Source organism: Camelus ferus, unplaced genomic scaffold, assembly GCF_009834535.1.
Source record: "Camelus ferus isolate YT-003-E unplaced genomic scaffold, BCGSAC_Cfer_1.0 contig1163, whole genome shotgun sequence".
Classification (NCBI taxonomy): Eukaryota; Metazoa; Chordata; class Mammalia; order Artiodactyla; family Camelidae; genus Camelus; species Camelus ferus.
In genome coordinates this window covers 13,236-38,080 of record NW_022587718.1, presented here as the reverse complement: position 1 = coordinate 38,080, position 24,845 = coordinate 13,236, and the positions used below count along the sequence as shown (strand labels likewise).

The 24,845-nt window shown below is 32.9% G+C and overlaps 1 pseudogene; it reads right to left on the bottom strand.

Moving 5' to 3' along the window:
* Nucleotides 1-512: 512 nt before the first annotated feature.
* LOC116662466 lies at nt 513-2,181 on the bottom strand (annotated as a pseudogene).
* Nucleotides 2,182-24,845: the final 22,664 nt, after the last annotated feature.

Sequence of the window (24,845 nt, the reverse complement as noted above, 5' to 3'; positions counted from 1 at the left end):
AGACCATAGATAAAACTACTTCTGAAATTCTACCACATGCTGAATGTGCCATCTGAGACTATATCATGTGACTTTTATGATTCCAGGGATGACATAATAGAGACCATGATCCCTGGGCTGGATTTGCATTTATCTCCTGTTCAAACCTAATCTAACTTAAAACTTTTAATACATTCCAAGATGAACCAGAACCCACTTAGTACTTTTCCCTCTCTGCATATTTTATTCTTGTCCCAAATTCTTTCATTTTCTCTTCTTCATTACAAGAAATTATTCAAATTTAATCCCATATTGTTCGGTCAAATGCTCATATCAATCAAACATCTCCATTTTGTTTTAAATGGTAACATAGTCTCCCATTTTACCCTTACTGTATTTTTAAAAATTAAGGAAAATACAGGTAAACATGTATGTTTATTGTTCAAATAAGAAAATAGAAGATATTTCTCATTATTTGACAACATCAATTTTAATCTTTGTTATCCAGCATAATCTGGTAGTCCTCTGGCAGATCAGTTGTAATTACGATGATGTTCATAACCTGCAGTTGGCTGATGAGTTGGCCGTGAAAGAGAGTTAGCTGATGTATCAGCTAACACTGGCACTGGAAACCGTGGGTTGCACTCTAATTGAAGTTTAGGGAAAGGACTTTTATTGGCCGATATGTTGTGATATCTATTTGGAAAAGTAGAAGGCTCCAACATCAGTCCAAGATAATTGCTCTGTTTGGGAGATAAGCTGCTGTACTGAGAAGTAGAAGTTTTAGTTGTAAAGAAATTCACAACACAGCCATTTGCTTCAGTGTAGCTGCTTTGTGAGTACACGTGGAAATTGTTAACTGATTTAAAATAGCACGTTGATCGACTGCAATTTGTTCTGGTGGTCTAACAGATATTGAAGTTGCAGGAGAAAAATCACCTGTCATCGGGGTACTTGTATTACCAATTAGTGACTAGTAGAGGCCTTCCTTATTAGAGGCATGTTTAAATTTGCAGAAGGTAAAAATGCACTTTCTCCTCTAGTGTCAGCCACAAATCCAGAAATATGATTATCCACATTACCCCCTGCTTTGAAGTGCTTCTTGTTGAAATCGTGAGCCAATGAAGATACCAGAGAAGCATTTTTAATCTGGACTCTTCTTTTTATTCTCACTAAAAGCTGGGGACAGCCTCGTTTAAAATTTGGATTATGATGGAACTGCAGCTACAATCAAAGGAGAAAGAATTTAGTAATATTTAAACCAAAATTCAAGACTACAATAAACCTAATGTATAAAACCTCAGATTTCACACTTAGTATACAAAGATAATATCATCAAAATATGAACAGTGCTGACTATTTTTGAAATTGCTTATTTGGAAAATACACATTGAAATTGTATAGTCATCAAAGTTAAAACTTTAGCATTTTTATTAATGGTGAATGCCCCTTTTTAAAAGCAGCTTTAATAAATTTATTTAGATTTCTGATAAGATTCATAGTTGCTAGCAAAGTTTCTCATAATCTTGAATACTTAACGCACTGTCCTCATTTTTCTTTAAAAATTAAAACATTTAACCTTAGTAGTTTTATACAATTTTCAAAATTTAGCTTTACATTTATATTACCATAGTTTGATGTACAAAATAAAATTTAATATATAATTTACGAAGTGGTGACTGAAATTTCTGAATACCTTGCTTAAAAAAGAGACTATTTTTTCTTCTGCCAGAAAGTCAGCTAGACAAGCAGATCTTGGAATATTCTGCTGCACTTTACTAAACCCATAAAGGTTAAGCTGTCTAACTAAACTTTTCATACTTCCAGTTTCAAATATTCTGAAAGGGGCCTTTCTTTCCAAAACTTCCTTCTTAAAGACATCTTCATCGATCACTATGGAAGTTCCATTATCATCCCACCAGATGGATTGAAATTGGTCACTCCCAACCATTTTCCAGAGTTTTCTTGGAAATGTCAGAGAACGAAAATCATCTTCATCTGGTTCAGAGACACAATGTGTGTAACATGGTCTTTTTATCAAGGATTCTTCACACAAAGTCTGAAAAGCATTTTCTTCAATAATAGACCTCAAGTCCAGTTCCCCAGAAAATGATCACACAATAGAGATCTACTGGACATTCCTGAACAAGTTGGTCCATCTTTAAGAGACATATCTTGAATTTCTGAAGAAACATGTGCCATCTCTAATAACTTTTTCTACAGCTCCTTTTCTAATCTGCATTATTTTAAGCACTGCAGCTTCAAATGCTGCTTTTGCAGGCCTGCACACATAAACTTCTAGGCCATCACAGTAGTTGTCAACCTGAGTAGCTGTGACATCACAAAATGACTGGTCTCCTGGCAACCCAAGTGTAACATTCAGCCAGTGTTTACTTCTCATTCATTCAGTTAAAATGAAACATGTAGGAGGATTGTTTTTACAGTGTGATCTGCAAATATTATTCCCACAACATCTTTTTAAATAAATTAATTTTGGGGTCTATGAATAAAACGAATCTCCTTCCATTTTTACACAAATTTATACCAGATTACTGAACAGAGTATAAACAATGAAATAAATAAATAAACTAATTTTAAAATTTTGGAATTTAAATTGAAATTTGTGTAAAATCCATACAAAAAAGGTATATCTATTTCATTATCATTTGTAATTAAAATGAAACCTAATTTGATTTGGATATGGAAGTAGTTATTTATCTGTGTGCTTTATATTAAGTAGCTCTATTTTCAAAAAATGAGCAGAATAAATCTCAGTTTATTTGGTATGTTAATAAATAAATGGTAAATATTTATGAAATAAAATTAGATTAAAATAATCAATCAAATTTAAGAAATCCCAAAAGGGGGAAATTTTTTTAAATTTTAATTCAGCATTATAAGTAAAACAAATATAATTTAATATTCTAATTTAATATTACAAAAGAGAAAACCTTATTGTATACTTACAAATGTTTATTTTTGCCATTGTTTCATTCAGAGGTTTTTCAGTCCCTAGAAGGAATAAATTTTCTAGTCATCTTTATAATCCATACCCTTGTGGCTCCTGTTAAGTGTTCCAAAATGATGTTTATAAATAAACCTATGCACAATATCCTGAGTTCCATACCCAGTGCCTCCATTAAGGGGCAAACAAACAAACAAACAAATAAACAAATAACATTATATGTGGGTTGTGGTGGAGAAGACCAGCTAAATACATTTTAGGAAGCAATTTGTTTCTCAGTCCTGAAACTGTTGGCATCGTTAGTATAATATTGCATTTTAAGGCAAGTGTTTTGTGCTCCAATTGTAAATATTAGCAATGTTCTCTATCAGTAAACTGTAGTAATCCAGTTTTACCAAATGTTATATTCTTTATTTAGAAATAACTTCCATTAAACATAAGCCAAATTCACAATGAGACATAAAATTTTGAAATAAATAAATGTACACTCATGCTACAATGTACTTTTTTCCTTCAGTATATGTATATTCCATTCTAAATAAATATTAGCAACCTGAATTCATGGCATATTAAAAGAAATATAAACTATAGTTAAATGGGATTTAGTCCTGATTCATAAATATTAACATATGCAAATCAATAAATGTGATACCATCCCCTAAAAAACAAAGAATACAAAAATAATTATCTCAATAGCTGTAGGAAAATTATTGACAGAACTTTATTTTTTATGAAAAAATTCTTAACACATTCTCTCTAGGTAGAATGTAATTAAACATGATAAAAGCCATATAGGAAAAAAAAAACCATGACTAATTTCAAGCCCAATATTTACATACAGGATTGTTTTCCTCTGTACCAGTAATACGAAAAAGTAGTTCATTCTAAACTCCATAGACTCCTCAAGTGACTGCTAGAAATAATGAACAAATATATTAAACTTGCAGAAAACAAAATCAATATAAAAAATCAGTTGCACTTTTTAACTAACAACATATTATCAGAAAGGGAAATTAGGAAAACTATTGTGTGTACAATTATATCAAAAAGAATAAAATAGGAATAAATTTAATAAGTGAAAAGAAGATCTAAACATAAATCTATTAATTACAGGTGCAAGAAATATAAGTAAACAAAAAATAAATAGAAAGATATTCTGTGCTCATGGATTGTATACAATGTGAGGAAATATCCTAAACTAACTTTTACATTATCAATCTTTAACAACATATTAAGGAAAATGTCTTTTCTTCATTTTATACTCTTGCTTCATTTTTCATGGGTTAATTGATCATTGGTGTGAGGGATTATTTCTGGCTTCTCTATTCTCTTCTATTCATTGGTGTCTGCTTTTGAGCCAGTATCATTTTGTTTTAATTACTAAAGCTTTGTAGTACTGTTTAAGATCAGAGAAACTTACACTATAAGATTTAATACTTTTTTTCAAGATTATATTTGCAACTCATGGTCTTTGTGGATACATAGAACGTTTGAAATTATTTGTTCTATTTAATTGAAAAATCTCATGGGTATTTTGATATGAATCACACTAAATATAGATTGCTTTTGGTAGTATGGCTGTTTTACACACACAGTTTCACATCATTAACATAAGAGATCTTTTCAATTCTTTGGATCAGTTATAATTTCCTACATCAATATTTTCCATTTTTTAACGTATGTTTCACCTATTTTGTTAACTTCATTCCTAGGTATTCTTTACATATATTTATAATTATATACACAATATTTGAAACCATGTTTCCTACACAAATACAGCAGGCAGAAGGCAGGGGGAAGACATATTCAAAGTCCTAAATTAAAGAAAGCTGTAATTTAAGATACTTTATCAAGCAAGGATATCCCGTAGAATAGAGGAGAGATAAATAATTTACACAGAAGCAAACAATTAAATAATTTAGCAACAGAAAAAAAATAATGAAAGATCCACTCTAAATACAAAAGAAGCAGGATGCTATATAAAGGAGAAAGGCATAATTAGAAAGGCAAAAGTTACAATGACTTACAACAGAATAAACATGATGTTGTAAAACAGGACATCAAAATTTTTAAGGGTCAGAGATTGAAACAGGACAATACAGAGTATTTTCTTCTTGTTTCTGTTCTCTGTAGGATGGGTTAGAGTTTTTATTACTATCAGTTAAAATAAACAGATATAGAAATGTGTCCATATACATACCAAAAAAAAGGTAACCATAAGTCAAAAGCTTACAATGAAGTCACAAAACCAAAAAGAAACTAAGATACTAAAAGAAAATTATCAAGCCACAAAAAGAAAAATAATGAACAAAAAGGAAATACCAATTAACTAGAAAATGAAGTTCAAAATGGAAATAAACACGAGTCTATTTATAATTATCATAAATGTTAATGGACTAAGTGCTTCAATCAAAAGATATATATTGTCAGAAGGGATAATATAACAAGACCTACATTATGAAGCATACAATAGACCCACTTTAGGGAGAGGAACACACATCAATAGAATGTAAGAGGATGGAAAATTATATTCCATGCAAATGGAAATGACAAGAAGACAGGACTAGCAGTACAGATTTCACACAAAATAGACTTTAAAACAAAGGCCATAGAGAAAGATTAACAGGGACATCATATAATGATTAAAGGAGAAATAGAAAATGAGGGTATTCTACTCATTAAGATATATGCATTCAATATTGGAGCACCTAAATACATAAAACAAATATTAATACGTAAAAAGGGAGAAATTGATGAGAACACAATCACAGTAGGAGAATATAACACCACACTACCATCACTGGACTTGACTTTCAGAAAGAAAATTAATAAGGGAACAAATACATTAAAAGATAAAATAAAATAATTGGACTTGGTTGATAATTTCAAAACAGTACATCCCCCCAAAAGAGAATATATAATCTTTTACAGTGCACATGGAACAATTTCAAGGAAAGATTATGTACTCAGGCACAGAAGAAGCCTCAACAATTTGAAGGAGATAAAAATTATTTCAAGCATCTTTTCTGAATATAACATCATGAAAATAAAAATCAATCAAAAAAAAACCTGGGAGAAAAAATGACATCATGTAGATTAAACAACATGATAATAAAACAAGTAGGGGGGTGATGAAGTTAAAGAAGAAATTAAAAAATATCTTGAGAAAAATGATAAAAACACTACACAAAGTCTATGGAATGCACTTAAAGCAGGCTTATGAGGGAAGTTCATAGTGACAAGGCCCTTCTCAAAGAAGAAGAGCAATTTCAAATAAATAATCTAAAGTTGTATGTAAAATAATCATGAAGAGAAGAGCAAACAAAACTAAAACTCAGCAGAAAAAGGGAAATAATAATGATCAAGGATGAAAGAATTCATATAGAGTTTAAAAAATAGAAAAAATCAATCAAACTATTTTTTGAAATAGTACACAAAATTGACAAAACTCTGGACAGGATCACCAACAAGAAAAGAAAGAGAACACAAGTAGTATATGAAATGAAAATGGAGAATCTGCAAAGAGTACAGCAAATTTGCAAAATTTCATAAGGGACTACCATGAACAACTGTATGGAAACAAACTGGATATCCTAGAAGAAATAGAGAAGTTTCTGCAAATATTCAGCCCACCAATATTGCATCAAGAAGAAATTGACCATTTGAACAGACAGATCACCAGAAAAGGAATAGAATTATCAATAAGATAAAAAAAATCTCTGCAAACAAAAATTCAGAACCAAATGTCTTCACTGGGGAATCTGACCAAACATACAAAGAAAAATCCATACCAGTCTTCTTCAAACTCTTCCAAAACACTAATATGGAGAGAGTACTCCCAAACTCACACAATAAGGCCAACATCAACCTGATACTATAACCAGACAAAGACACTACACTAAAAGAATATTTTAGGCCAATATCATTCATAATCATAGATGTAAAAGTCCTTAAGAAATTATTAACAAACAGAATCCAACAGCATGTAAAACAAGGTCATAAACCATAATCAAGTTAGGTTCATCCCAGGAACACAAGGATGGTTTAACATATGCAAATCAGTCAATCAATTGTGATACACCATATCAACAATAGAGAGGACCAAAACCACATGATCATCTCAGTAGATGCAGAAAAAGCATTTGATAAAATTTAACACCTATTTGCAATAAAAATTCTTATCCCAGTGGGCATAGAGGGACCATTATCAACATAATGAAAGCTATTTATGACAAACATATAACCAGCAAAATACTCAGGGGTGAAAAACTTAAACCCTTCCCATAAAAATCTGAGACAAGACAAGGTTGCTCATTCTCACAATTTCTATTCAATACACTCTTGGAAGTCCTAGTCACAATGATCAGGCAAGAAAAAAATAAAAGGACTCAGGCTGGAAAAGAAGAGTTAAAACTCTCATGGTATGCAGACATGACATTATACATAGGAAACTGTAAAAGCCTCACAAAAAAAAAAAAATACTTAGGCTAATAAAGGAACTGGGAAAGGAACCAGAATAGTTTACAAAAATCAATTGCATTTCTTTAAATTACCAGTGAATCAACAGGGAAAAAAATTATACAAACAACCACTTTTATAACTGCATCAAAATTGTAAAATGCTTAGGAATAAATCTGACCAAGGAGGTGAATGACTTATACATAGAGAAGTAGAAAATATTGATTGAGGAAATTAAAAAAGATTTGAAGAATTGAAAAGATTCCAAATGTTCTTGTAAAGGAAGAGACAATATTGTCAAAATGACCATACTGCACAAGGCAATCCACAGAACTAATGTGAGTTCTTATCAAATTATGCAAAACATTTCTTTTTAGGACTGGAACAAATGATCCTAAGATTTATATAGAATCAGAACAGATTCATAATTTCCAAAGCAACATTGAATGAAAAGAAAGAGGCTGGAAGTATAACCATCATGGTCTCCATACAGTATTGCAGAGCTACAATAATCAAAATGACATGATATTAGAACAGAAACAGGCATGTGGACCAATGGAACAGAATAAAGAGCCTAGGAATAATCTACAGACCTATGTTCAAATAATCTTTGACAAAGTAGCCAAGCATATGACACATAAAAGCCCATCTCTTCACCAACTGGTGTTGAGAAAACTGTATAGCAGCATGCAGAGCAATGAAATTAGAACACTCCTTCACTCGATACACAAGAATATAGCCAAAATGGTTTGAAGACTTCAATGTAAGGCAAGACACTGTAAATCCCCTAGAAGAAAACATAGGCAAAACACTCTGAGGTAAATCTCAGCAATGATCTCCTACAACAGCCTACCCAGGTAATAGATATAAGAGCAAAATTAATAAATCAGACCTAATTAAACTTAGCAGCTTTTGCACAGTGAAGGGAGCTATAAACAAAGAAAAATGACAAGCTGCATGTTGAAAGAAAATATTTAGAAGTGATGCAACTGGCAAAGGCTTAATTTCCAAAATATAAACAGTCCATACAACCTAATGATAATAAAAAAAAACAATCTGAAAATGGACAGAAACCTTAAACAAGCAATTCTCCAATAAAGACATACAAATGCCAAAGAGATATATGAAAAAAAAAGCTCACTATCATTAATTATCAGAGAAATGCAAATCAAAAGTGTAATGAAGTATCAACTCACAATAGTTAGAATGGGCATCAATCAAAAGTCCACAAACAATAAATGCTGGGGAAGCTGTGGAGAAAGTGAACCCTCCTAAACTTTTCATAAGAGTATACTTTCGTGCAGTCATTGTGGAAACTAGGATGGGAATTCCACAAAGGACTGAAAATAGACTTAACATACAATCCAGCAATCCCACTTCTGGGTTTATATCAAGGAGAACCTTAATTCAAAAATACACCAGCACCCCAATGTTCATAGCAGTGCTATATACAACACCCATGACATGGAAGCAACCTAATTGTCCATCAACAGATGACAGGATACAGGAGTTGTGGCATATTTACACAATGGAATAAAATTCTGCCATAAAAAATGATAAAACAATGACATTTTCAGCAAAATGGGTGTCCCCAAAAAGTGTCATTCTAATTGAAGTAAGCCAGAAAGAGAAAGAAAAATAACAAGTGACATGACATATATAGATCCTTAAAAAAAAATGTTGGTTGATTTCACTATGGTTTCATCTACAAAACTGAAAAACACTCACAGATGGATTAAATATTCTTACAGTTCCTGCGGAAAGGGTCTGGGAGAGGATATATTAGGGAGCTGTAGGTTTATAAATGTTAACCACTATATAAATAAAAATTTTTTTCAAAATTTCTTTTCTATGACACAGGGCAGTATGTTAAATATCGTGAAGTAACCTTTAATAGGAACAAAAACATATGCATGAACTGGGACACTGTGCTATACAACATAGATTGACACATTGGAAATGGCAGTATTTCAATGGTAAATAAATGAAAACATAAGTAAATAAGTAAATAAACAAATTAAATAAGTAAGTAAGTAAATAAATAAGTAAATAAATAAATAAATAAATAAATAAATAAATAAATAAATAAATAAATAAATACATGATATTTAATAATAAAAGAAATATAAATATTCACACTACTTAACGTTACACCTCAAAAGACTAGGAGTAAAAAGAAAGAATAAGGAAGAAATTCGAAAGAATTAGAGTAAGGCAAATAACAAGAGAAACAATGGAAACGATAAAAAAATAAACCTAAGTCTGATTCTTTTAAACATAAAGTGGACAAAAGTTTAGTTTGTCTAAGAAAATAAAGACTCAAATAAAATTAGAAATAAAAGAGAAGATAATACCACTGATGTTACAGAGATACATAGAATCATAAGAAATTACCACTAGCCAAAAATTTGAATGGCCTAGAACAAAAGACAAATTCCCAGCATCATATGTCTTCCAATACTGAATCAAGAAGGAATTAGAAATTTATAGGGCAAAAGTGTGTATGAGTAAATCAGTAATCCAAACTTCCCAAAACAGAAAATATTAACAAGATGATTTTATTGGTGAATTCTGTCATAACTTTGAAGACAATATTTTCACCAATTCTTCCCCAAATCTCCCAAGAATTTCAAGGGATGAAAGATTCCACACAGTTATTATGATGCCAGCAGTATTTGCAAAACAAATCTAGAAAGGACGTTACATGCAAAGTACAGAATAATATCCCTCATGAATTTAAGTGTCAAAATTTTCAACAAAACAGAAGCAAAATGAATACAACAACACATTTCATGTATCACAAACCATGAGTAGAGGGATTTTTCCCTGGGTTTAAGGATACTTAAAAATTATCAAATCAATAATGGTGACATGCCACACTAATACAATGACAAAGAAAAATTACATAATCATCTCAAAAGGTGCAGAAAGAGCCTTGTATATAAACCAACATCATTTTATGATACTCCCAACAAATTAAATTAACCCTGTCAGTGGCACGATATAATATACACACAAACACTCAGTGGAGAGAAGCGAAGCTGTTCTCTGTTTTCTGATTCCTAAAGAAAGAGTTTATGTAGGACATGCACAATGTCTCACATATCATCTAAGTTATAACAATCTTAATAATCTCAAGCTATTTGTGTCCCCATGCTCCTGCAGTAAGCACAGGATGTTAAATGATCAAGGATTGTTTTAAAGTTCATCAGGAAACTTCATTAAATAGGCCATCTCTTACCCAGCCAGCTGTGCCTGACTTAGGTTGTCCTCCTCTGATGATCTTACCAATCATTGGCTATCCAGCCATCCATACTGGATACATTGAGTAGGCCATTTCTTATCCAGCCTGGATATGTGACTTTCCTAACAGCTTGCTATCAGTTCAGCCCATGGGCTTACTCTCTAGAACCTTCAGACAGGGGCCTACAAACCCAACATCCCTTGACACAAAAGTGGATGAAGAAAATTTGATGTATATATATAAAGAAATCAATAATTTGCATTCCTATCAACACTGTACATGGTGTTCCTTTTTCTCCACCATCATCTATTTCTTTTCTTTTTCATGAGAGCCTTCTGACAAGTGTGAGGTCTTGTCTCATTTTTGGTTTATTATTTTCCTAATAATTTATAACTCTGAACATATTTTCATGTGTCATTTAGCCAAGTGTATGTTTCCTTCGGAAAATTGTGTCAGATCTACCTATTCAGTTCCTATGGACTTTTTTTTAATTGGATTGTTTGGTCTTTTTTGTTGTTGTTGTGGGGTATGAGTTTGCCATATACTTTGGATATTAACACTTGATTCGAATATATCACTTGCAAATATATCCTCCCATTGTGTTGGTTGACTTCATTTTATTGATCATTTCCTCTGCAGTGTAAATCTGTTTAGAGTGATACAGTCATATTTCTTTAGTTTTGCTTCTGCTTCCCTTGTCACAGGAGACATATGTAGAATCCAATTAAGTCCAATGTCAGAGTGTACTTCTTATGTTTTACCCTAGGATTCTTTGTCATCTGGTTTTATATGTTTTATATGCCCAGGAGTGGGATTGCTGGGTCATATTGTAGGTCTATTTTTATTTTTTAAAGGAACTTCCATACTGTTTCCAAACTGGATGCACCAATTTTCATTCCCAACATCAGTGTATGAGAGATCCTTTTTCTCAGCAACCTCCCCAGCCTTCATTATTTGTAGACATTTTGACAACAGCACTTCTCATTAGTGTGAGGTAAAATGTTAATTTATTTTTATCTTGCCTTGGTATAATGATTAGTAATGTGAGCATGATTTTATATTCCTGTTTTTCATCTGTGTGTCTTCTTTAGGGAATTGTCCTGTGCTCATTTTCTGGCTGAGTGGTATGTAAATTTTTGAAATGGAGTTGTATGAACAATTTGTGTAGTTTAGAAATTAGCCTTTTGTTGATTGCATTGTTTCCAAATATTTCCTCCCATTTGCAAGTTTATCTTTACATTTTGTTTATTTTACTGTGTAGAAGCATTTAAGTTAATTAGGACTTATTTGTTTATTTTGATTTTATTGTTTTCAGATTGGGAGGGTGACATAAGAAAGTTTTGCTACAATTTATGTCTTGTTTTGCCTATGTTAGCTTCTAGGAGATTTATTGTGTCATGTATTAGATTCAGATCTTTAAAACATTTTGAGTTTATTTTTGTACAGTGTGACGGAGTGTTCTAATTTCATTGATTTCCATGTAGCTGTCTAGCTTTTTCAACATCACATGTGAATACTGTCTTTTAGGCATTGAATATTATTCTTTCTTTGTCATAGGTTATTTGATCATAGGTGAGCTGTTTTATTTCTGCCTATGTGTTCTGTTCCAGTGATATAGATGTTTGTTTGTTTTCCAGTATTGTGCTGTTTTGATTACTGTATTTTTGTTATATAGTCTGAGATCTGGCAGCGTTATGCCTCCAACTTTGTTCTTTTTCCTCAATGTTACTTTTGCAGTTCTGGTTCCTTTGCAGTTCCATACAAATTTTAGGACTGTTTTTAATTTTGTGGAAAATACCACGTAGTTCTATTTGAATCACTTTATATCTGTAGACATCTTTTGTAGTATGTATATTTTAACAATATTAATTCCTCTAAACTAAGACAATGAGATTTCTTTCCACTTCTTTGCATCATCTTCAAATTTCGTTATCACTGTCTTCTAGATTTTATTATATTGATTTATTAATAGTTTTTTTCATTTTTTGATGTGATTTCTTATGGAATTTATAAATTATGGAATATTTCATAGTTAGTGTAAAGAAATGTGACAGTTTTTGTATATTAATCATGAATCATGCTACTTTGCTAAATGTATTTATTAGTATTCATTGTTTATGTGTGGAGAAATTTTAGGGTTCTCTATATAGATATTCATATCATCTGAAACAATAACTGTTTTACTTCTTTCAATGCAACTAGAATAACTTTTTTTCTTGTCCGATTGCTGTTGCTAGGACTTCCCATACTGTGTATAATAGAAATGGTGAGAGTGGGTATCCTTGTCTTATTCCTTAATTAGGCTTTCAGATTTTCACCTTTGCATATTATGTTGTCTGTGGGTCTGTAATGAATGACTTTAGTTATGTTGAGATATATTTCCTATATCCTACTTTGGTAAGAGTTTCCTATTTTTGTTGTTGTTGTTGTTGTTGTTGTTGTTGTTGTTGTTTTAATGAATAAATGTTGAATTTTGAGAAATGATTTTTATGGGTTTATTGGGATGACCAATTAGTTTTTCCTTTTTCTTTTGTTAATGTGTTGTATCAAACTGATTGATTTGTGTATGTTGAACCTCCCTTGTGACACTGCAATGAATTCAATATGTTCATGGTGTATGATTCATTTTATGTATTGCTGGATTTAATTTGCTAATAATATTTTCTAGAATTTTTTGCATCTATATCAATCAAAGATATTGCCTTGAAGTTATCCTTGCCCATACTTTGTTGGCTTTACTATCATGGTGATGAAAGCTTCATGGAATTAATTTGGGAGTTTCCCTCATCGTCACTAATTTTGAATAGTTTGAAGAGTATAAGTTCTGCTTTGAATTTTTGTACAGTTCTCCACATGAGCTGTTGAAATCTGCCCTTGTATTTAACGATTTTTTTAAAAGCAGATTCCATCCTTCTTCTACTAACCACTTTGTTCAAATTATATGTTTCTCCTTATCTCTGTCTCTTTCTAGACATGTGTCCATTTCTTCTAAGTTGTCCAGAGTATTGGCATGAAACTGTTTACAAATGATCTCTTTTTTATATATCTGTGGTAACAATTGTTGTTTCTCTTATTTTATTTCTTACTTTATTGCTTTGGAGCACCACTCTTTTCTTCATGATGCACCTGGCAAGAGGTTTCTTGATTTTGCTTATTTAAAAAGAAAACAACACAAAAAACTTTGGGTTAACTGCTGTTTTGCATACTGTATTTCTCTATAATATATATTTTTGCCTGTAATATTTAGGATCATGTTTTTCCTTTTTTTACATTTTTGTTATTGATTTACTATCATTTTAAAAAGTTGCCTCAAATTCCAGTGTAGAGGAAAATTTTTCAGTTACAATAAACATATATGTATTTGTTGTCACATCTTTTTCTCAGTGAGCTGCCATAAGAACTTTTGTATATTTCCCTGCACTATACAGTACAATCTTGCTTATCTATTCTACTATTTTGGCAACCCAGTCTATCTCTTCCCAACCCCCGCAACATTGTCACCCAAAACATTGTATTCTATGTTTGTGAGTCTATTTCTGTATTGTATTTATGCTTGTTTTGTTTTGTTTCATTTTGTTCTTAGATTTCACACATGAGCGATCTCATATTCTATTTTTCTTTCTCTTTCTGGCATACTTCACTTAGAATGACATTCTCCAGGAGCATCCTTGCCGCTGAAAACGATGTTGTGTTGTTGATTTATATGTCTGATTAGTATTCCATTGTATAAATATACTGCTTCTTTTTAATCCCGTCATCTGTCGATGAAAATTTAGGCTGTTTCCATGTCTTGGCTATTGTAAATAGTGCTGGCTATGAACATTGGGGTGCAGGTGTCATCCTGAAATAGGGTTCCTTCTGGATTTATGAACAGGGGTGGGATTCGTGTGTCATATGATAAGTCTACACCTAGGCTTTTGAGGGATCTGCATCCTGTTTTCCAGAGTGGCTGCACCAAAATGCATTCCAACCAGCAGTGTAGGAAGGTTCCCTATAATCCACAGCCTCTCCAGCATTACTCATTTGTGGATTTTTGAATGATGGCCATTCTGACTGGTGTGAGGTGATATCTCATTGTACTTTTGATTTGCATTTCTCTGATAATCAGTGATATTGAGCATTTTTTGATGTGCGTGTTTATCATCTGTATGTCTTCCTTGGAGAATTGCTTGTTTAGGTCTTCTGCCCATTTTTGGATTGGGTTGTTTGTTTTTTCTTATTCAGTTGGATGAGCTGCTAATATATTCTGGAGATCAGCCTTTGTCAGTTTCATTTGAAAATTTTTTTCCCATTCCTTAGGTTGTCTTTTTGTTTTACTTGTAGTTTGCTTACTGTGTAGAGGCTTGCAAGTTTCTCTAGGTCACATATGTTTCTTAATGCTTTCATTTCTTCTATGAGAAAAGTTGCGAGATGGATGTCAGATAATGTTTTGCCTTTATTTTTCTCTTGGAGGTTTATTGTATCTTGTCGTATGTTTAAGTCTTTGATCCATTCTGAGTTTATTTTTGTGTCTTGTGTAAGGGAGTGTTCTAGCTTCATTGATTTACATGCTGCTGTCCAGCTTTCACAACAGCATTTGCTGAAGAGACTGTCTCTATTCCATTGTGTATTGTTGCCTCCTTTGTTGAAGTTAAATTGTCCAAAAATTTGTATGTTCATTTCTGGGCTCTCTATTCTGTTCCATTGGCCTATATGTCTGTTTATGTACTAATACAGTGCTGTCATGTTGACTGTAGCTCTATAGTATTATCTGAATCGGGTAGCGTAAAGAAATGCTACTCATTTTTGAACCTGAATCTTGTAACCTGCTATCTTGCTGAATTTTTGATCAGCTGTAGTAGTTTATGTGTGGATCTTAGGCTTTTCTATATATATTAACATGTCATCTGCATATAGTAAGACTTTTACCTCTTCCTTTCGAATTTGGATCCCTTTTCCTTTTGTCTCTTGTTTGATTGCTGTGACTAGGACTTCCAAGACTATGTTGAGTAGGAGTGGTGTTAGTGGAACATCGTGTTGTCCCAGATTTTTGTGGGAAGATTTTGACTTTCTCACTGGTGAGTGCTATGCTGGCTGTAGATTTGTTATATATAGCTTTTATGATGTTGGGATATGTTCCCTCTATGCCCACTTTGGTGAACGTTTTTATCATACATGGGTGCTGAATTTTATCAAATGCTTTAACTGCATCTATTGAGATGACCATGTGGTTTTGGCCATTTCTCTTGTTGATGTGATGTATTACATTGATTGATTTGCATATGTTGAACTACCAATGTGTCAGTGGGATGAACCCCATTTGGTTATGATGTATAATCTTTTATATGTGTTGTTGGATTCTATTTGCTACTATTTTGGTGAGGATTTTGGCATCAAAACTCATCAGTGATATTGACCTATAATTCTCTTGTTTGGTAGTGTCTTTGCCTGGTTTAGGTATCAGGGTGATTGTGGCTTCATAGAATGACTTTGGGAGTATTCCTTACTTTACAATCTTCCGGAAGGTTTTGAGAAAGACTGGTATGAGTTCTTCTTTGTATGTTTGGTAGAATTCCACATTGAAGCCATCCGATATTAGACTGTTATTTGTAGTGAGGTTTTATATTGCTATTTTGATTTCATTTCTAGTAATCTGTTTGTTCAAGGGGTCAGTTTCTTCTTGATTCATTCTTGGTGGACTGTATGTTTCCAGAAACTTGTCCATCTTCCCTAGGTTATCCAGTTTGGTTCCATGGAGTTTTTCATAATATACTCATATGATATTCTGTATTTCTATTTTATTTGTTGTAATTTCTTCATTCTCCTTTCTTATTTTGCTAATTTGTGCTCTCTCTTTTTTCTTCTTTTTGAGTTTGCTGAGAGGTTTGTCGATTTTTCTTACTCTTTCATAAAACCAACTTTTGTACTGTTGTTTTTTTTCCTATGGTCTTTGGAAACTCCATTTTATTTATTTCCTCCACAATCTTTATGATTTCCTTCCTGCTGCTGTATTGGGGTTTTTTGTTCTTCCTCTTCTAGTTCATTCAGCTGGTGGGTTCAATTTTTTATTTCTGATTCTTCTTCTTTTTTGAGGAAGGCATGTATTGCTATAAACTCCCCTCTTGGCACTGCTTTTGCTGTGTCCCATAAATTTTGTGTGGTTTTGCTTTCATTTTCTTTTGTCTAAAGGTATTTTTTTCTATATTAGCTTTGATTTCTTCATTGACCCTTTGGTTTTTAATAACATATTGTTTAGTCTCCATGTTTTCCCTCTTTTCTCCTTTGTTTCTCTGTTGTTGAGTTGTAGCTTCATGGCATTGTGGTCAGTAAAGATGCTCGAAGTAATTTCTATCTTCCTAAAATTGCTGATGTTTCCTTTGTGCCCAAGTACATGATTAATGCTGGAAAATGCTCCATGTGCCCTTGAAAAGAATGTATATCCTATTTTGAACTGGTGCAATGCTCTGAAAATATTCACCAAGTCTAATATTTGTATTGTATTATTTAATTTCTCTGTTGCCTTATTTATTTTGTGTCTCGGTGATCTGTCCTGTGATGATAATCCAGTGTTTAATTCTCTAGCTATGATTCTATTCCCATCACTATCACCCTTTATTTCTGTTAGTAATTACTTTACCTATTTAGGTGCTCCACTATTTGGTGCATATTTGTTAATAAGTATACTATCCTCATGTTTTATCACTGCTTTAATCATTATAAAATGTCCTTCTTATCTTTCTTTATGACCTTTGTTTTAAAGTCTATTTTGTCTGAGATCAGTACTGCAACACCTGCTTTTCTAGCATTTCCAATTTTATGGAATACCCTTTTCAAATCTTTCACTCTCAACCTATATGTGTCCTTCACCCACAAGTGGGTCTCTTGTATGCAGCATATTTAATTTTCTTGCTTTATTATCCAGCCTGCCACTCTATGTCTTTCTACTGGAGCATTAAGTCCATTCACGTTTACAGTAACTGATGATAGGATTGTGTTCATTGCCATTTTGACCTTATATTTGCAGTTGTTTTGGTATTTCCTCTTTGTTCCTTTCATCTTCCTTTTATGGTTTGGTAATTTTCCTTTGTATTATCATGAATTTTATTTAGATTTTGTGACTCCCTGATAAGTTTTTGTCTTGTTGTTACCATTTTTTAAAAATCTATTAGTTCATTAATATAACTGCTTTTATTAAACTGACAGTAAATTGATCACAAACACATCCTAGCAAGAACAAATTATTTTAAAATGAAAGACATAGAAAACAATTCTGTTTTTTCCTGCCTCCCTCTCCCACTCTCAATGATTTGTATGACTTTTTCTATAATTTTGTGCTTATTTTATTTGTAATTCTTGAGTTATCACCTTTCCAGCTGTGAGTTTCTCATTTCTCTATCATCCTGCTGCTTTTCTATTTAGAGTAGACCTTTCAATATTTCTTTAAGCTTGGGTTTAGTGTTGCTAAACTCTTGTAGAGTTTTCTTCTCTGTGAAATTCTTTATGTCTCACTTTAACATAAAGGATAGCCTTGCTGGATAATGTATCCTAGAGTATATCATTTTTTTCATTCAGGTCTTTGAATATATCTTGCCACTTATTTCTGTCCTGTAGTGTTTGTGTAGAGAAGTCAGATGAGATCCTTACGGGGATTCCCGTGTAACTCACTCTGCTTTTCTCTTGCTACTTTTTGGATCACTTCTTTATCCTTGACTCTGGCCATCTTAATTGTATGTATTGTTGTGGGTGTATTTAGGTCTTCCTGTTTGGGACCCTCTGAGACTCCTGTAATTGTATATGTCATTCCTTCTTTAAGTTTGGGAAGTTCTCAGTCATGACATCTTCAAACACCTTTGCAATCCCCTTTGATCGTTCTTCCCCTTCTGGGAATTCCATCATGCAAAGATTGGCATGCTTTATATTATCCAATAGGTCCCTTAAGCATTTTTATTTTGTTTCTGGTTGTTTGTCTTATACCTATTGTGATTGGATGCTTTCTATTGTCCTGCCTCCTAAGTCACTAATTTGTTCCTCTGCAATATCTAGTCAGCTTTTCACTGCCTTTAGATCATTCCTCATCTCAGTCAATGTGTTTACCTATTCTACTCGGTGATTCTTTATAGCTGCCATTTCATTTATGACATATTCTATATCTCTAAACACTATCTCTTTTATTTCCTTCAGTACTTTGATCAGTCCTTTTTTGAAATCTTGATCTAGGAGGCTATCAATCTCTATTTCACTGATCGTTCTTTCAGGGATTTCTCTTGTTCTTTAAATTGGGAATTGTTTCTCTGCTTCTTCATCTTGCTACTACCTCTCTAACACTGTGTTTTATGGAGTATCAGTTATCTACTGTGGTCCTAAAAGAGTTTATCTACCTAATGCCTATGTAGTAATACAACTTAGGAAAGAGAAAAAAGAGACAGAGAGATAAAGAATTTTAAAGAAGGGAGAAATAAAGTTATGAAAATATTGTATAATGAATAATAGAAAACCAAGTGGAAGAAGAATTTTGAAAAATAAAAAGAATAAAAACATTTTTATAAAATTTCAAAGGGATGAATATGGGGTTATATAAAATTGTTTGAGGAGTAAATATTAAGAGGGTAATAGAAAATGGAAGAGGTAAAGCAGATTTAAAAAGGGGGGGTTTTGGTGTTATCCTGGAGACTGTGTGTTTTAATGGGAAGTCTTTCTGCCTTCATCCTGTTTTGGAATCTCAGCTTGCTGTTTCCAGAGGCCCTCCATTGGAGCCCTCATCTGTGCTGCTCCCATTGCCTGTCGGCAAAAATATTGCACCTACTCCCAGTACTGGCTCAGGTGCAGCTCTCCTTTACTGTGGTCTGGCTTGTCACTGAACTGCAGGATGCTGCAGTCAGATGTTGCAGACTGACCAGGCAGGAATGGGCATCATTCCCTCTCACAGCACAATGGTCAGGGGATGCGTTCCTGCCCAAAAGTTTGGGGGCCACCCTCCCCTTTAGTGTGCTGTTCACCCCACTGCTTGTGCCACTGTATGCTCTGCCTTGGGTTTACAACCTGGAGGTGGGCTCAGGGAAGACTGAGGAACAGCCCTGTCCCTGGCCTGGACAAAACACAGACCCTTGTTTGTCTAGGTAGAGCAAGTTCTCTGAGTAATCAGGACAGAAGTATCCTATCTGCCTCAGGCTGTAGTCAAGTCTCTGTCTTGCCCTTGAGGCTGCTAACTCCTTAGGAGTGGATGCAGCATTTGCCCCCACTGCTTCTGGTGTGCAAAGTTCCAGAGGTTATGGTGGCTGTGCATGAGCCCCACCACTCTTCTCCTAGAAAATTTTGTGTATTTTCAGAGATGGTGGTATGCACCCCTCCCCCAGGTCACATCTGCCCTGTTGTTTTATGGAGGGAACAGTTTCTTCTGCCCCATGGATGCACAGCCATTTCACACAGCCCCCTTCATTTCCCCTGTGTTGCTTCAGTGCACCCATCCCCATCTTCCACCCAGCTCTTGTAGCACTGCACTGCCCACAGCTGCTGTGCTGCATCTTTGGCTTGGTGCCACAGGGACCCTCTGTGCCTGTTTAACTTGGTTCTGTCAGTCAACTGTTACTCTGTACAGATCCAAGCATTGGAGTCTCCCCCAACATCCTACTGGACTCTCAGTTGGAGAGGGGAGACTCAGTAAATGATGCCAGACCTTCTTTGCTGCTCCCTCCCCATGGGACCTGTTACAGTCTGTTTTGCCTTTTCTTTCTTCTTTATTCCTTTTCTCCTACCAGATTTTTTGCATCTTTTTCATCTGAAGAGGATAATCATCTTTCAGAGTTCTGCAGATTCTCTGGTTAGCTGAGTGAGTCTGTGGATGTGAGTCTTGGTGCATTTCTAGGAAAGGGTTAGCTACGAGCATCCTTGTACTGCACCATCTTGGCCTCTCTGCAAAAAAGATCCACTTTATGGAGGAAGATTTACACAGCCTGGAAATAGATGGAGAAGATATTTCATGGAAATGACAAGAAAGTGCAGATTGCAATGCTCAAATCATACAAAATATGTTTTAAAACAAGGGCCACAATGAAAGTTTCATATGAGATTATATAAAGAAAAAGAGATCAAAATAAAATAGGGTATTACACTCATTAACTTATATATGGACCCAAAACCATAGATCCTAAATATAAAAAGAAATATTAGTAGATATTAGGGAATTAATTCATTATAAACAATAATAGTAGATGAGTTTAACACATCAATATTTTGATGGACAGATCATCCAGAAAGAATATCTGCAAGGAAACAGAGGTCTTAATAGCATATTAGATTATTTCAACCTAACTGAGTTATTGGACAATGCATCAGAAAAGAAGAATACATAAACTTTTCAAGTGTGCACAGGATGTTATCTAAGGAATAAACCACATATAATGTCATAAAAAGCCTCAGAAACTTTAAGCAAATATAGATGACAGCAAGCATTATTCCATGCACAAAAGTTTGAAACTATACATCAACGCTAGAAAGAAGAACAGGAAAAGCACAAACATAACATTTAACCACATCTTTTTAAAAAATAAAAAATGGTCAATGATGAAATCAAAGAGGTAATAAAATCATAAATAGGGATAAACTACTATGAAAACGCAACTTCATAAAATGTATGGGATGTAGCAAAGACAAATCTATGAGGGAAATTTATAAGAAATCATGCCTTCTATAAGAAATAAGAAAAAATTCACACAAAGGACCAACTTTACCACCTATAATAACTACTAATAATAACAAACAACACCAAAGGCAGAATAATGAGAAATTTTTAATTATTAGGTTGAAAATAAATAAAATAAAAATTAAAAAATAAATAAAAATCATAAAATCAAGAGCATTATTTTTCTTAAAATATTAAAAAATTGATACGCATTTAAACAGCCTTATCAAGATATACGGAGAGTGGACCGAAACAAAATAAAAATCAAAAGATTAGAAATAAGATCTGATATTACAGAAATAAAAAAAGTTTATGAAAGCAGTATGAGCAGTTATAATTACAACCAATAGGATGACCTAAGAGAAATGGACAAATTTCTAGAAACTTACAGCCTGCCATCACTGAATAAAGAGAAAACTGAAAACTTGAAAACCTCAATCAGTATAAGTTAAATAAAATCTATAATTTTAAAAAGAGCCCTTGAATAAAATGTCTGGATGCCTTCATTAAAACCTCTTTCCCATCAACTTTTCAAAAAAATGAAGGAGGAAGGAAAATTCCCAAAGATATTCTATGAGACCACCATTACCCTGATAACAAATCCAGTCAAAGACACTACAAAAAAAAATTGAAATGAAAAGCTAATATTCTTTACGAGTATACATTCAAAACTCCTAAATAAAACATCAAGTTAATCCAGCAATACATAGAAAGGAATATACACGATGATCAGTTGGATACCTTCCAAATTCACAAGGATGTTTCAACATACAAAAATCAATCATCATGATTCATATCTAATAAGGGAAAGACAAAATTCACAGGACCATGTCAATACACACAGAAAAAGCATTTGACAAAATTCAACATCCATTCATGATCAGAAATCTCATGAAAGTGAGTACAATGGGAACATCTCTCAACATAATAAAGGTGGTTTATAACAAATTATAATACTCAGTGGAAAAAGCTGAAAGCCTTCTGGGTAAATTCAGGAACATGACAAGGATTCCTACTCTCACCAATTCTGTTTAATAGTAATAGAAGAAAGGAAAAGAAAAATAATTAATAGAAAGACAAAATGGAAAAAAGAGGCAAAATATCACCAGTAGTGAATGAAATTACAATCTACATAGAGAGTTCTAAGGGATCCACAAAGAATATAATGAACAATAAATAATTTCAGCAAGGGAGCAGAGTACAAGAAAAATGTAAAGAAGTCTCTTGCATTTATACACGTTAATTATGAGATACCATAAAATGGATGTTGAAAGCAATACTATCTAAAAGCCCATTTCCTCAAATACATTGGAATAAATGTAACCACATTTGTGAAAGGTCTACAGTCTAAATATTTTAGAACATTGGCAAAGTTTTAAAAATGATTCACAGAAATGTAAAGAGGTCGTGTGTTCTTGGATTGAAAGATTTAATATTGTTAACATGGCCGTATTATACAAGGAAACCTACAGATTCAGTGCAATTCCTGTTACAATGCTGTAGTATTTTCCACAAAACTAGAAAAATATAATTCTAAGTTTTACATGAAACAATTAAAAATTGCCAAAATGATCTTGGGATAAAACAAAATGTCTGGAGGTATAACCCTCCCAGACACCTTAGTATAATAGAAACCTACAGTAATAAAAACAGCATGGCATTGGCACACAGGTATAATCAATACAAACAGACAGAGAGCCTAGGAACAATTCCACAAACCTATGATCAATGAATCTAGGATAAAAGAGGCAACAGTACACAGTGGAGAAAAGACAGTCTCTTCAATGGATGGTGTTGGGAAAGCAGGACATCTACATGTAAAACAGTGAAATTAGAGCATTCCCTGACATCATATACAAAAATAAACTCCAAGTGTATTAAGGACATAAATGGAAGACCTGATCCTATAAAACTGCTAGAAGGGAATATAGGTGATACACTATTGGTTACATATCATAGGAATATTTTCTTATATCAGCCTCCTAATGAAAAAGAAATAAAAGCAAAATAAGCAAGTGGGAACTAAACAAACTTAAAAACTTCTACACAGCTATGGACAATATCAATGAAATGAAAATCTTGCCTGTGAAACTGGAGAACATATTTGCAAACATTGCAAGTGGCCAGGGGTTAATAGATTTAGTTTAATAGACACAACATGGATTTAAATTACACAACTCAATGTGAAAAACAAAAACCCAATCAAAAATAGAGCAGAGTACCTGAATTAATATTTTTCCAAAGAAAACATTCAGATGATTAACAGGCAAGTGATAAAATTGCTCAACATTACTAATAATTAGGGAATTGCAAATCAAAAGCACAATGAGGTATCACTTCACAGTGGTCAAATGGTTATTATCAAAAGGTCTACAAATACTAAGTGTGGAAGAAGATGTGGATGAAACAAAGCTGTTGTATACTCCTGATAGGAATGTAAATTGGTACAACTTCTAAGGAAAACAGTATTCAGATTACTTTAAAAACTTAAAAGGGAATCACCATATGACCCAATAATAACTCTCCTAAGAAAAATCCGGGGAATCTCTCTAAATTCAGAAGAACCAATATTCACTACAGCACTGTTTATAATATGCAAGAGAGGGAAGCAATCCAAAGGTCCACAATAGACTATGGACTTAATAAAATATAATGTTTCTATAAATATGGAATGGAATATTACTCAGCCATTAAAAAGTATAAAAGATTGCTATTTCAAAATCATGAATGGGCCTAATAATTACTATGCTTAGTGAAGTAACTTAGACAAAGACAAAACTTTATAGTTTAATTTATAAGTTGAATCTTAAGAATAACATATATTTAGGTACAACTATCAATAGCTATCAATTGATAGATGACAGAAAAATAGATAGAAAGATAGATAGATATATACATAGAAAGATAGATAAATAGATAGAGAAAAAGGAGGAGAAATAGAGACTCAGAAAGATAGAGAGATTGACCGATTGAGAGACTAGATTCAAAAGAGTGAAGCAGACTCAAAGATATGGGAAAAAGTTTATGTTTACCAAAGGGGAAGGGAAAGTCATTTTAATGGTAGGACATTGACAGATACAAAGTAATACACGTAAATGAGGTAAGCAACAAGGATAACTTGTAGAGTTCAGGGAATTAAACAATAACTTATAATAATTGTATGTTACAATTATTTGTAATAACTTGTAATAATTTATAATGCAATATAATCTACAAAGTGGTTGGATTCTCCATGCTGTAAATCTGAAATAACACAATATAGTACATCTACTGTACTTCATTTAAAATAAAATATCTAATGATTAATTTAGTCTTTTTCCTCTGATAGCATCTTAATTTAATATTGTTTTATTTTTACACATTACCTTTTCTGATTACTGTCTCAAATTATTTGTTTTACTGTTGTGAGGATGTTACCAGATTGATATATCTATATTTATTGCCCCTGATTTCCTATTTTACTCTCTTTAATACATATAGTATAGTAGCATTTTAAAATATACCCAACTAAACATTTGCAGCTTTCTCGTGGTCTGTACTTT